This window comes from Notamacropus eugenii, chromosome 5, assembly GCF_028372415.1.
Source record: "Notamacropus eugenii isolate mMacEug1 chromosome 5, mMacEug1.pri_v2, whole genome shotgun sequence".
NCBI lineage: Eukaryota > Metazoa > Chordata > Mammalia > Diprotodontia > Macropodidae > Notamacropus > Notamacropus eugenii.
This window is the reverse complement of record NC_092876.1, coordinates 202475091-202488741: the sequence shown is the minus strand read 5'-3', so window position 1 is coordinate 202488741 and position 13651 is coordinate 202475091. Positions and strand designations below refer to the sequence as shown.

General features: G+C 39.9%; 1 protein-coding gene across 13 annotated transcripts in view; it reads left to right on the top strand.

Annotated features, from left to right (window-relative positions):
* STARD13 (StAR related lipid transfer domain containing 13) overlaps nucleotides 1-13651 on the top strand; it is a 750665-nt gene that overhangs the window by 520257 nt on the left and 216757 nt on the right. The gene's annotated exons all lie outside the window — the stretch shown is intronic.

The window sequence follows — 13651 nt, the reverse complement described above, 5'->3', positions numbered from 1 at the left end:
ATATTTTAGTTGATGATTTAGAGAGCATAGAGTAGTGCACACAGAATTGATGAAGAGCCTTAAGTCCATGTCATATGTTTTTGGTCATCCTTTGTTTATGAAGAGGATGACATCATGGATGTTGTCTTCAATTGCATAAAGTTGTTGGTCTTACTCTCTTTTCCTGAGTCATTGAAGTCCAGTGACAAGACAAAAGTCAGGACGACTGGTGATGGCCTGGGATTCAATGAATGACATTGGAGCCTTTGATGTTTGACCAAGCTCTAAGCTCTAAGTGATCTACAGTTCCTGCTTCAACATGGCCATTGGAACAAATTGTTGTCATCCCTCCTCTACTAGGAAGAAGTCTTCACATGCTTGGGGTAGATATTCCCCTAATTCAAAAACAGATTTGAGACCTGTTGGTTACCCTCAACCTGGTTTAGCCTGATACAGGTTTGCTTGTGTGTGGCTCCTGTACATACTCTAACTTCTTGGAGCCACAGCCATGTCATAGGAAGATCACTTGCAAGTATTGAAATCTTTATAATGGAGAAGAGAAGGCTCAGGAGAACACTAGCTCTCTTTTTATTCTTGAAAGACTATTATGTGTAGGAAGGTTTAGACTGCTCCCACAGACCAGAACTAAGAGAAATGGGTACAAGCTCCAGAGAGGTAGATTTAGGCTCCATGTAAGGAAAAACATTCCTAACAAAGCTTTGGAAAAGTACAGTGGGCTGCCTGGGGAAGTGGTGGGTTTCTTCATTCAGTCTTCAAGCAAAAGCTGGATGACAAGTTATTGATGTGTTATGGTGAATGTTGGAGGGGGCACAAAATTTTCAAAACATGGAAGAATTGAGGAGATCCATCTCAATAAAAACTTATAGAGTGCTAGTAAAGTGTTTCATGCTTTGGGGAATGCAGAAGAAACGTATGAGACAGACTTTGTCCTCAAGCAGCTTGTGACTTCAGTGGGAAGAAAAATGTACAAAACAATGAAATGACAAAATAAGGCAGCATATAACTAATTGTCAAAATGAGAACTGCAGATGGTAGTGCTTTTGAAGATCAAGATAGAGAGGATCCACAATATAGACTGGAACCATTTTTGAAGGTTTCATGGAGAGACTGAGACTTGACCTGGACTCTTCTGGGTGGATAGGGTTAGATAAGTTGAGAGAAAGAAGAGATATAACCTAGGGAAAGGAAAACAGTATCAGAGAGGACAGTGATCTTGTTGGAAGGAATGTAGAACGAATGGAGGGAAGTAGGACAATTGCCATCAGTCTCTTAATTTTTCTCCATCAAGTCTCTGATTTGCATGAATTGTGACTAGTATTGTGGAAGTGGAAGGAAATTAAAAGGAATTATCTTACAATGAAAGTTTAGACAAAACAAGTTTGATTTAGTAGCAGGAGAAAATATGTACCCTAAATACCTAAGATCTTTTCTCTAGTCAGCTAAATGCAGGTGGGTTGGGTCTGAATCTCATCAACCTATGAGCTTTTCAAAACTTCCACCCTATCAGTAGTGATAGAGAAACAAAGAACCCCTATCCCTGGCAAAGACCAGCAATTCACAGTAGAGAGTAATTGCAAAGAGTGAATACCAAGACTTGCCAAGTGTAATGTCCACTGCTGGCTCTTAGTGATTCTTCTGGGAACAAATGATGATGCTAAACCTAAACCTAAAATGTAATGCTAAGGAACATACATATATACATATATGTATATATGTACATATATACACACATACATGTACACACACACACACATATATATATATGGGGAGAGAGAGAATCTCTGGGCAAGAAACTAAAAACATTAAAAAGCACGAGTAGTATTTTTGACAGTGCTGGCAAGGGAAAGTAGAGGCTTAAGGGAAAGAGAATAAAGAAAGGTTTGAGAAGTAAAAAATGGTAGATGAGAATTAGATTTTGAGTTCTGAACTATAGTTCAAAATGTAGGGATGCTAGCTCTAGCCATAGATTATATTTACTTAACCAGGGCTAATAATGAATATACTTGTCTGAATTTGGAATTATGCTGAGAAAGGAGCTAAAATTCTGTAAATAAAATAGCTAAAATGTCCACACCCTTTGATTCAGAGACTTCACTCTAGGTATATACCCCAACAAGGCCAAAGATAGAGAGATCTCATGTACACAGAAATGCATTTTGTAGTAGTTGAGAAATAGGAACAAAAGTAGGTGCCCATCTTTTGCGGAATGACAAATAAATCATGGTACATGAGTATAATATAATGTTACTGAGTTCTAAGAAATGATGGAAATGAAGAATACAAAAAATCATGGGAAGACTTATATGGAGTATTATAAAACAAAATAAGCTGATTCAGTAAAGCAATACACACAATGATTACCACAATAGAAAGAACAAAAACAAAAACAAAGCCAAATACTATATAATTGTAATGATCAAAGTTGCACATGAAGAAGAATGAAAAAAATATACCTCCCTTCTTTGCAGAGCTGCAGATGTGTGGTGTGAAATAATGCATATAATATCAGAGTTAGATGATAAGTTGATTAGTTTTCCTGAAATGCTTTTTTTGGTCTCTCAGTTCTTTCTTTTTTATTCTTTATTATAACTGATGGCTCTCTATGGAGGGAAGGGTGAAGGATATATTTGGAAATGAAGGTGATGTAAAAAAAGATACCAACAAAATTTATAATTAATTTTTAAAAGATTTATTAACTTGAATGGAATCTTGAAAATATTATTGAAGGCTTTAAGCTAAAAATGGAAAGAGAAAGAGATATCTGTCCACACATATCTGCCAAGCCAGATACCACAAGGAGTAGTAGTTACAAGGTAGAAAAAAGGAATACCATTAGAAGAAACAGTAACTCACAAAAGATAAAATCCAAGAAGAAAGCCAGCAATAAAATTCGAGGCCTTAGACATTTATAAACAAAAATACAAAGTGTCAATAATAAACAAAATGATGGGGAAAGCAGAAGGTGGTTGGTTGGGAAGACTTTTTTGAAAGAGTTCAGGAGATAATAGGAAACCATCGAAAGTTACTGAACTATGGAGGGACACTCAGATTTTTGTACTGGGGCAAAATCTGGCAGTGATGTGTAAGATTCATCAGAGTGGAATAGGACTGAAAAATAATGAAGGAAGGACACAATGAACATGAAATGGAGAGGATAGATCCTAAAGGTATCAGGGAGATAGAACCAACAAGATGTAGCAATTCATTGAATGGGATTTTGAAGGATGAGGAATCAAATATCATTATTTCAAGCACAAATCACTGGAAGACTGCTGGTGCCATTAAGAGAAATAGGGAAATCATGAGAAGGAAGAAATAGAAATGGCCAGGAAGCACTTGGAAATATCAGTCAGGAATTCAGGGAAAAAAAGATGAAAAGGCAACAAAATACAGATCTTGGAGTCATTAATGTAAAGGTAATAATTGAAAATGTGGGATTAGATGAGATTGCAAGGAAAGCAGAAGAAAAGAAGAGGAGAATAGAGCCTTGAGAAATATTTACATAAAGGGGACAGAAGGAAAAGAGTAAAGCCCTAAAAGAAGACTGGGCAGCTAGGAGTCACATTGGATAGAGCACTGGGCATAGAATCAGGAAAACTCATCTTCATGAGTTCAAATCTGGCCTCAGACACTTCCTAGCTGTGTGACTCTGTTTGCCTCAGTTTCTATATCTGTAAAAATGAGCTGGAGAAGGAAATGGCAAACCACTGCAGTATTTCTGCCAAGAAAATCACAAATGGAGTCACAAAGAGTCTGACACAACTGAAACAACTGAACCACAGCAACAAAAGAAGACTGGGAAAGAATGATTAAAGAGATGAGGAAAAAAACATAAGAATGTAATGTTATTGAGAGCCACAGGTGAAGGGAACATCAAGAAGGAAAGGGGGGGGGGGGGCAGTCAGTGCTTTCATGTGCAATAGAAATGGCAAGGAGGGTGAAGGCTGAGAAAAAGCCATTATTAGTTGGCAATCAGGAAATCACTGGTGACTTTAGAGAAAGATCAACTTCTACACAGTGATGGAGATAAAAATCACATTAGCAATGAATAAAAAAATGGAGAAAATAGAGACTGACAATGAAAGGTGACAGAGAGAAAGGAGTAAAAAGACCTTAAGACAGGGAGCTTACACTGGGGGAGACCCAAGGATACTTATAGACTGATAGGAAAGAGCTAGTAAAGAGGAAGAAGGTGAAAATGCATAAGGGAAAGAGAACATAAATGATGAAAGAAAGTTGGAGGATCTGGGAGAGGGTAGTGAAAGCAGCCAATATGAAGGGACTGTCTTTGACCAGAAGGAGGACTTCCTCTGAGATGAGTGAAAAGCTATAGATGGCATTTTTGAGGTATGGGAGATGAGAGCTGATGAAGCAAACTTTAGTTGACCTCGATCTCAATCAAATAAGAGCTGGGGGTAGCTAAGGGTAAGGCTGAAGGGTTAAGGAGAATGAAAAAATTTTGGAATGACCAAGGAGGCCCTATGAAGGGCTGTCAGTTGAACAAAATAATTGCAGGCAGTGGGTCTGGAACAATGGCATACAATGAACAACTGAAAGAACTGGGCATGTTTTCTCTGGACAAGAGAAGATGAAATGTGGGGGAGGGTGACATGATTGCTGTCATGTGGAAGAATGATTAGACAGTTTGCATAACTACACAGAGAAGAACTAGGACAAATGTTTGTAAGTTACAAGAAGAAACATTTTGGTCAATATAAGAAAACTTAAAAATCTGAACTGTTGAGAAGTTGAATGAATGTGCTGAATTTTACGTTCCTTTCTAAAAGTTTTCCCACAGAGGCTGTAGAGATCAGATTAATTAATCCCTGAGATCTCTTCAAACTTTAAAAATTCTAGTATTTTAAATATAGAGAGGCAGGGTAGCATAATGAATAGAATTCCTGAATGCCAAGTCTCCTCATGGAGTGCAACCCTGAGCAAGACATTTAACCCTTCAGTACCCCCAAGCAACTCTCTGAAACTATTTGTTACAGGTGCTTTTTGATCATGTCTTGCAGATAGTCCCATAATTTTTAAATTGTCTCTCCTGGATCTATTTTCCAGGTCAGTTGTTTTTCCAATGAGATGTTTCACATTATCTTCTGTTTTTTCAATCTTTTGATTTAGTTTTCTAACTTCTTGTTTTGTCTCATAATCATTAGCTTCTCTGAACTCCACTCTCTCTTTTAAAGAACTATTTTGTTCAGTGAACTTTTGAACCTTCTTTTCCATTTGGCTAATTTTGCTTTTTAAAGCCTCCTTTGCCTCATTGACTTTTTGGACGTCTTTTTCCAATTGAGTTAATATTTTTAAAGTTTTGTTTTTCTCGTCATTTTTTTAATTCTCCTTTAGCAAGCCGCTGACTCGCTTTTCAAGCTCTTCTATGGCCTGAGCCCACTTCATATTCATTTTGGAGGTACTGGAGGCAGAAGCCTTGACTTTCTCTGACAGTATGCCTTGTTCTTCCTCATCCGAAAGGAGGGAAGGAGATGCCTGTTCACTAAGAAAGTAACCTTCTATGGTCTTGTTTTTTTTCTCCTTTTTTAGGCATTTTCCCAGATAGTTACTTCTGAATCCTTTGTCAAAAGGAGGGTCCTAGCGTTCCTCCTCACCCCAGGACAGTGCTCAGGGCTGAGATTCAGATCAGCTGCTCAATTCCCCCAGGGGCTTTGGGTGGGGGCAGGGCTGCCACTGAGGGCTGAGGTTCAGATCAGCTGCTCATTTCCCCCAGAGGCTTTAAGCTGAGCTGCTTGCTTCTGGGGCCACAGTGGCTGCCTGCTGCCAGCTGCTGCTGCTGCTGCTGCTGCCACCACCTGGGGCTAGTGCTGGGGGGACCCTGCTCCCCTCTCTCACCAGCTGGGAAAGCCCTCCCACACTGACCTTTGAAGCTTTCTTAGGCACTTGTGGGTTGAGGGATCTGGGACCCTCCCTGCTGGGAATTCTGCCCTGGAGGTCTTTTCCTGTCCTGTTCATCCCTGTGCCTCACAGCCAGGGCTAGGCTCTGCTCGGCTCAGTGTCCCAAGGGATAGACCTTTCCTGTCAGCTTTCCAGGTTACCTTTGGCTGGAAATCTCTTTCACTCTGTCATTCTGTGGTTTCTGCTGCTCTAGAATTTGTTAAAAGTCATTTTTTACAGGTATTTTGTGGGCTGTGGGGGAAGTGCTAGAGTATATGAGTCTTTCTACTCCACCATCTTGGCTCTGCCCCCTGGAATTCATCTTTAAATGAATAGGAAGTAGTCTGTATTAAAGAGATTGAAAGTAGACTAGAGTTATCAGTTAAAAAAAAATCTTTGCAACATCAGTTTTTTAAGCTTATCACTTATATTGCCTATGAGGCAGAATTACTTTGGATTCCCTGTGATGTGTTTATAAAGTTGGAATGTATGCAAAGGGGAAGGATGAATCACAAGGAGATATTCCTGGCTTCAGTAAGAGCACTCCATGCCTTTGGCCATGTATAAACTAGATTTTACTAGGCGTTAATCTGTGTTCATCCATCAAGAGACAAACTTGGAAATATTAAACAAAAAATATTTTGTTTAAAGGTCACACTGCAATGTTGTTCTTTTAGCTGGAGTGTTTGGTATGGCATTTGATTCCATGAATCAGTAGAAGTAGACCAGGCCAGCTTTGAGAATGGGCAGAGGCGGAGGACAAGTAAGAAACTTAAATTAGGTTCATTCCACTCCATCCTGCCCCACCCCAAATTGCCACCACCATGAAAGAAGAGCCCTCTGCCCAATAGTCCTGATCTATATCTTGCCCCTGGACCCAAATGGCTTTGGAGGAGAAAGTGAGGCATCAAATGCTTGGTGACTTTGCACAGACCTCTTTCCCTTAATTCCAATTCACTTGCAAGTCATGGCATCACCTTCCTAATGTCATAGTCTTCTTTAAGAAAGAAGGACAAACAACAACTATGAGAGAAATATAGACACAGTTTGTCCATTTGGACAGTTTGAACATGAATGAGGAGTGTCTCTCCTTCCAGATATCCTAGTCTGTAATAGGCATTGCACCAATGGAACAGTCATGATGAAGGCATGTGACCTGTTAATAATGGGACTCCTCAAGGGCCCCTGTTACCTTTCTGTAGCCACTGAGAACTCATCTGCTAACATTTCCTTTCTTATCTATGCGTGGATAATTTCTATCTATTTTTTAGAAGTACTGTTGTTCAGTCATTTCAGTCATATCTGACTCTTTGTGACCCCATTTGGAGCTTTCTTGGCAAAAATGCTGAAGTGGTTTGCCATTTTCTTTTCTAGCAGATTAAGGTTAACAGAGGCCAAATGACTTGCCCAGGGTCACACAATAAGTGTCTGAAACCAGATTTGAATTTAGGAAGAGGCATCTTCCTGACTGAAAGCTCAGGCACTCTATCCACTTCACTACCTGGCTACCATCTTAGAAATAGAATGACCAGATTAAGAGCAGTAATAGTCCACAGCAACATTCTGTGTCTGTCAGAACAAACTTGAGAAGCTGTGTGCAATTCTAGCTACTATGTTTTATGAGGGACATTAGCAAAAAATAATAAATGGTAACTTGGAGTACAGAGAAGAGCCAGGATGATGAAAGAGGGAGTAGAAGGCACTCGGTGCACAATGTAAATCAGGTGTGGACAGGTATTTATTTTCTACACACAAAAGAAATACTCAAAGAAACAAAAGGTGCACAGTGCACATGGAACACTTAAAACAGGATTCAACAACTTAACTTCTAACTACAGTTATACTCTCTTAGGCTTATGCTTAAACCTCATAAGAACGTAAAGTCGTTTTGAAGACACTGTAATAGTCATTGTTATATTACACTTCTGTGCTGCAGTGTCTACAAAAGACCAGCCAGAGGGGCCAGGCGTGGACCCTTCCTGTTTCTGATGATATCTTCTCCAAGTGTGCTGAGGCCTTTGCCAGACTCACCCCTTCCCCTCCCACCACTGGGCCAGTCAGATCTATACAAAAAGACTTAGGACTTCTAGACTTTTTGAACTCCATAAAGTCACCTACAAACCTAGATATATCCACCTCAGGATATTTATTCTCCTAAGCTCAGGAAGGGGAAGTTAGTAGCATGGTGCATAGAATGCTGGGCCTGGAGTCAGGAAGACTCCTTACTGAGATCAAATGTGGCATCATTCACTTATTAGCTGTGTGACCCTGGGCAAGTCACTTAACCCTGTTTGCCTCAGTTTCCTCATCCATAAAATGAGCCAGAGAAGGAAGTGGCAATCCATTCCAGTATCTTTGCCAAAAAACCCCCAAAAGGGGTCAGGAAGAGTTAGACACAAATCAATCAACAATAACAACACTTTTAACAAAGAACGAACACAAAAGAAACAGTTCACATCCAGCCTTAGGCTTGCCGAGACAGGACACTTGTTTTATATGCCATGTGCTCATGGCTGCATTGCTGCTGAGGTCACCCTGGCCTCCACCCCTTATGAGAAGCAGCTTGAGATATTCCTGACCCAATCTGTAGAGAGCAGATGGGGAGACGGAGCCCTTTTAAAGATTGACTGAGTCATTTTTGCTTCTGGATCATTGGCCAATAAGGAGACTTTTCATTATCCTCAGCATTAAGCCCTTCAGTGCTGAATCACACATAGCCCAAAGAAGCCAGTGCTCCCACACGTCTGTCTGGAAGCAGGTACGGCAGCTCTGTACATACTCTCAGACGTGACCCCTATAGGGCAATTCAGCCACTTTACACAAAGAACAATAGAAAAGAGGCTTGTGCATGAAATCAGGAACCTTTGTTAGGTTAGAGCTTTTTAAAGAGTATGTTAAATTTAAGAAAATGGCTGTCCTGCTTGCCTGTGTCCCCTTCTGAACTTCCTGTTAATGTTTCATTGACACTTCTTTCTTTTCAGCACTAATCACCAACTCCCTCATTGGCTATGTCTGAAGATATATGCCACATTAACTCTGTCCCTGTAGTATATTATCTCTCTGTCAAGAGATGGTAGACTCACTTTACCACAGGGCTTCTGAAGTCATGATTGGTCACTGTGTCAGAGGCCTGAAATCTTCCAGCATTGTTTTCCCTTACATTTTCGTGGTCATCTCCCCAGGACATTTTTTAAGGAGCTCTGGCAAGTTCACAATCCAAAAGATCAGAAGTCCAAAACATCACAGTCCAAAAGATATCTCAGTCTGAGGTCAGAAGGCTCCAGACTAGGAGAGTATGTAGGCTACTTTCTCCACACCTCCAGACAAAAGGCAACGTGAGCTTTAATAAACGCAAAGTTTTACATTGGGGATACAAAAAGGAAGTGAGATTTCAAGGAGTTACCAATCTGACATCTAAATAACAGACTTACCACTTAACAAAAATGTATACATCCTTGTAAAAAACTTTGAAAAGAATCCCTTATATCTAAGGATTCTCATATAAAAATATAACATCAATTTTAAATTTCATAGCAATAAAGAGTATACTCAGCTTAGGTCACTAGAATAATATACTAACTAGACAGCAATACCACCCTTCAGGTTCAGATATCATACCCTGGAACTTGTTCAATTACAAAAACTTTGGGGTGTTACCTGAGGCTTCAGATTTCCCACTTCCCTCTTGGTCCCCAGGAGGATGAGGCCAATATTGATCCACCATGTCTGGGCAGCTACTGTTGATACATAGACTGTACTTTAGCAGAATGAGACTTTAGGTTTCTTTCAACCAGGAGTATGAGAGTGCTTTTGTGTGTTTATTTGTTTTCACTCTGGCTCCATTGATAACTGCCAGGCTACTGTGGAATATTATGTCATGTTGATGCCCCAGTGCATTTGTGTGAACCCAAAGAATGCAGTATTTGTAATCTTGTGGCTTTCAGAGAAAAATATCGAGACCTTCAGTCTTATGTGGAAAGGACATACAGTGCTTTTCTTCATAATTTGACTCCTAGATACTGCAATGCTTCTAAAAAAAGAATCAATACACATTCATTTTGAAAATACAGCTAAGATGGAGATGAAATAAAGCATTCATACTGGCAGTAAATTTGCTTTGAAATACAGGTGCCAGAATATGGCTACTATATGTTTTCTCCAGAATTCCCTCTACTATTCCTCCAATAAGTTCTCCAATTATCTCCTTAATCCCCCAAATTCAGAGGCAGCTAGACAGCTTAGTGGAGAGAGTGTTAGGCATGGAGTCAGGAAGACCTAAGTTCAAATCTAGCCTCAGACATTTACTAACTCTGTGACCTCGGACAAGTCACTTAACCTCTGTCTTCTTGAGTTTCCTCAACTTGAAAATGACATAATAATAGCACCTACCTCACAGGGTCGTTTTAAGGACTGAATGGAATGTGTATAAAGAACTTATGATAATACATGGCATGTAGTAGGTTCTTAGTAAATGCTCATTCCCTTCCTTTCCTAAATTCTCCATGCTCTTTGCTCCTTTTGAATGCAGAAGTGATGGGAAGCAGATGCCTGTCTTAGTTACATGGTTATTGTGACAGGGCCAATCCTAGAATGCTAGAAGCTGAACTAGATGGATGTATAGAAACTATCTAGTACAGGGGTTCTTAACCCAGGTATCACTGAATAGATTTCAGCAGGTTCAATTTTTAAAAAATATATTGATAACTTTTTCAATATAACTGATTTCCTTTGTGATCCTATGTATTTTATGAATTTAAAAACATTTGTGAGCATTTTAAGAAAATGTCCATAGGTTTCACCAGATTGCCAAAGGGTCCCATGATAGAAAAAAATAATCAAGAACCCCTGATGTAGTGTTCGCTCCTGATCCAAGAGAATGACTCAATACCAACAAGACTGATGACTGCCTTTGCTCAAGATCACGTAGCTTTATCATACTGCTGCACTGAGGCATGTTTCTCCATTGCATTCACAAATGTGCTCTTCATGCTTCCAGACAGTCGACAGTGGTGGGATCTTTTCATAACCATTTGTTGTTGTTCAGTCTGTCTGACAGAGGAGGAAAGTGAGGTAGATGGGGCTAAGTGACTTGCCTAGGGTCACATAGCTAGTGTCTGAGGCTGGATTTGAGCTAAGGAAGATAAGTCTTCCTGACTCCAGGCCTCCTCTGACACAACCTAGGTATGTGACCTTGGGCAAGTCAAATGTGTAAAGCATTGTTGTTGCTTGTCCTTTGTTCTAGAAGAGGACCTTGATATCATGGAGGTGATGCCATGATATGCAAGAGAATTGGATTTAAGTGAGAGAGGGCTATGCAAAGCGACCAGCCTGACTTTCTCCTGCAGAGCTATCTGGGTCCAGTGGCCAGATGTAAAAAGAAACACTCGAGGGGATTATAATCTAATGGAAGCTGGTAGGAGAGTTAGGACTAATACAAAAATACATGAAGTAATGTTGTGCAGAAAGACCTGGATTCAAATCTCCCTTTGCCTATGTATTTATGGGATTTTAAGCAATTTACTTCTGTTGACCTCATCTGAAAATTATGAGGGTAGGACTAGATAGCATCCAGGGTCCCTTAGTTCTAAATCAATGAATGTAGGACATAAAGGACAGACTCGAGGCCATCTAAACATGAATTTCCTCAGCTATCCTCCTCCACTCCCCAAAGTGTCTCAACACTAACTCTACCTTCTTTATAGTCACAGAAGAGAACTCTTTTTTTGTCACTAAGGTTGAACCTACTACATGTGCCATTCATTGATTCCATTCCCTTCTAACTCCTCAAAAATAAATGCGTGATGAATTCAATTGCTAAAACTTTAAATACTGGGATGGCAAAATCAGATAAGAAATTTTCCTTTCTTAAGTATCTCAGTTCAAATTCTAATCACTTTTAGTTAGAATTTTATTCACTGCATTACAGAATTTGAGAGCTGGAAGGGGCCTCAGTGGTTAACTTGTCCAAGTTATACATGAAAGGAATAAAGGAATATGATAATTTTTCCTGGCTGTGCCCCATGGCTGGAACGCTCCTTTCTCTGATCTGCCCACTAACCTCCTTGGTTTCCTTTTAATCCTCACCCCCCCCCCCTTTTTTCTTTTACTGGAAATCGTCTCCAACTCCTCTTAATTCTAGTGCCTTCCCTGTGTTGTTTCCTATTTATTCTATATATAGTGTGCTTCATAGATATTTGCTTATGTGTTATCTGCCTGATTAAACTATCAACTGAGAGCAGGGACTGTCTTTTGTCTCTTTTTTGTATCCCTAGCACTTAGCATAGTACCTGGCATATATCATAGCTGCTTAATAAATTGATTGATTCTCCATTATAACATAGCCTATACACTAGATCATACAGTATATCCAGGGCTTCTTTAACTTTTTCCACTAGTAACATCTTCAGAGATTCTTAAACTGTGGATTGAGACCTCGTGGGGTCCAACCCAATAGCATATAGTTTAACATATTTTCTTTGAATTAAACTTCATTTATGTGTTTTTATGACTAATGAAACATTAGACTTGTTCAATTCGATTCAAACTATCTTATAGATAATAATCTCTATTTGATTGCCTAAGAATCTAAACCTATCCTCCGACCCACTTATAGCAAATCGCCTTTGCCCCTTGCTTCGCTAAGATTAAGGCCTCTGGATCTCACCTTCCCCTCCCTTTGCTTTCTTTTTCCCATTCCTCAACATTTCTCAGCAATTGAAGTTTATGCTTTCTTTTCTTTTTTGTCATTGCAGAGGAGACTGCCCCTGAAATCATACATTGATTCTGTTCTCTTTCTCACCTCCTTCAGGGGACCTTGTTCATTCTCTCTTAAGTACCTTTATTCTTTTCCTTTCCTCTGGTTCCTTTCAACCTGCTGATAAATATTTTTGTTGCCTTAAAACCTTCTCTCTCTCTCTCTCTCTCTCTCTCTCTCTCTCTCTCTCTCTCTCTCCTCTCTCTCTCCCTCTCTCCCTCTCCTCTCCCTTCTCTTCCTCTTTTATCTGTCTTCTTTCCTCCTCTTTCACTCTCCCTCACCCATATCTCTCCTTCATACCATTCCCCCATCCCAGTTTCCCTTTTCTTCAATCCTGAATTACTTTAAAAAGTTGTCAGCAAATGATGCTTTTTCCCTTCCCAAATCTGATGCTGACTCGAAAACATAGCATTTGAATCACCTTTGGAGAACACCAACTGTACAGTTATCAGTTAAAAGGAATGCTCTATGCCAGGACCTGGATTGTCTCATTAACTTCCCCCAGCGAAAATGGGTCTAGAATTCCTATATAAGTTCAAGATCAGCACCGTGTGACCCCATGTGGAAAAGAACTCAAGGCTGATCTGGTTTTCAGTCGAGTTAACATAAAAAGGCAGTAAGGGGAGATGTGAAGGCTGACTGCAGCTGGAGGGCCTTTTGTCATACAGAGGTGCTGAAGTCTTGATTTAGACTTTTCTAAGCTTTAAATTGGGAGCTTTTCTTTGTTTGGACTATAAACCCGGGGACAAGCTATGTTTAAGTTTGAGCCAGACAAATGAAAAGCCGACTTGGCTGTATACTTACCAAAAGTGCCTTTTTCACTAAGCCCCATACACAGAATCCTATAACATAACTGCTACAGACTTGGCTGCTTTTCACATCAAATAGAATGTTATAGGGAGTGGGGGGAAGAAAAATATTTTCTCCCACTACTCTCCTATATGTACCCTTTGCTTCAGCCAAACTGAACTACTCTCAGTTCCTGAACACACCCTGTACTTT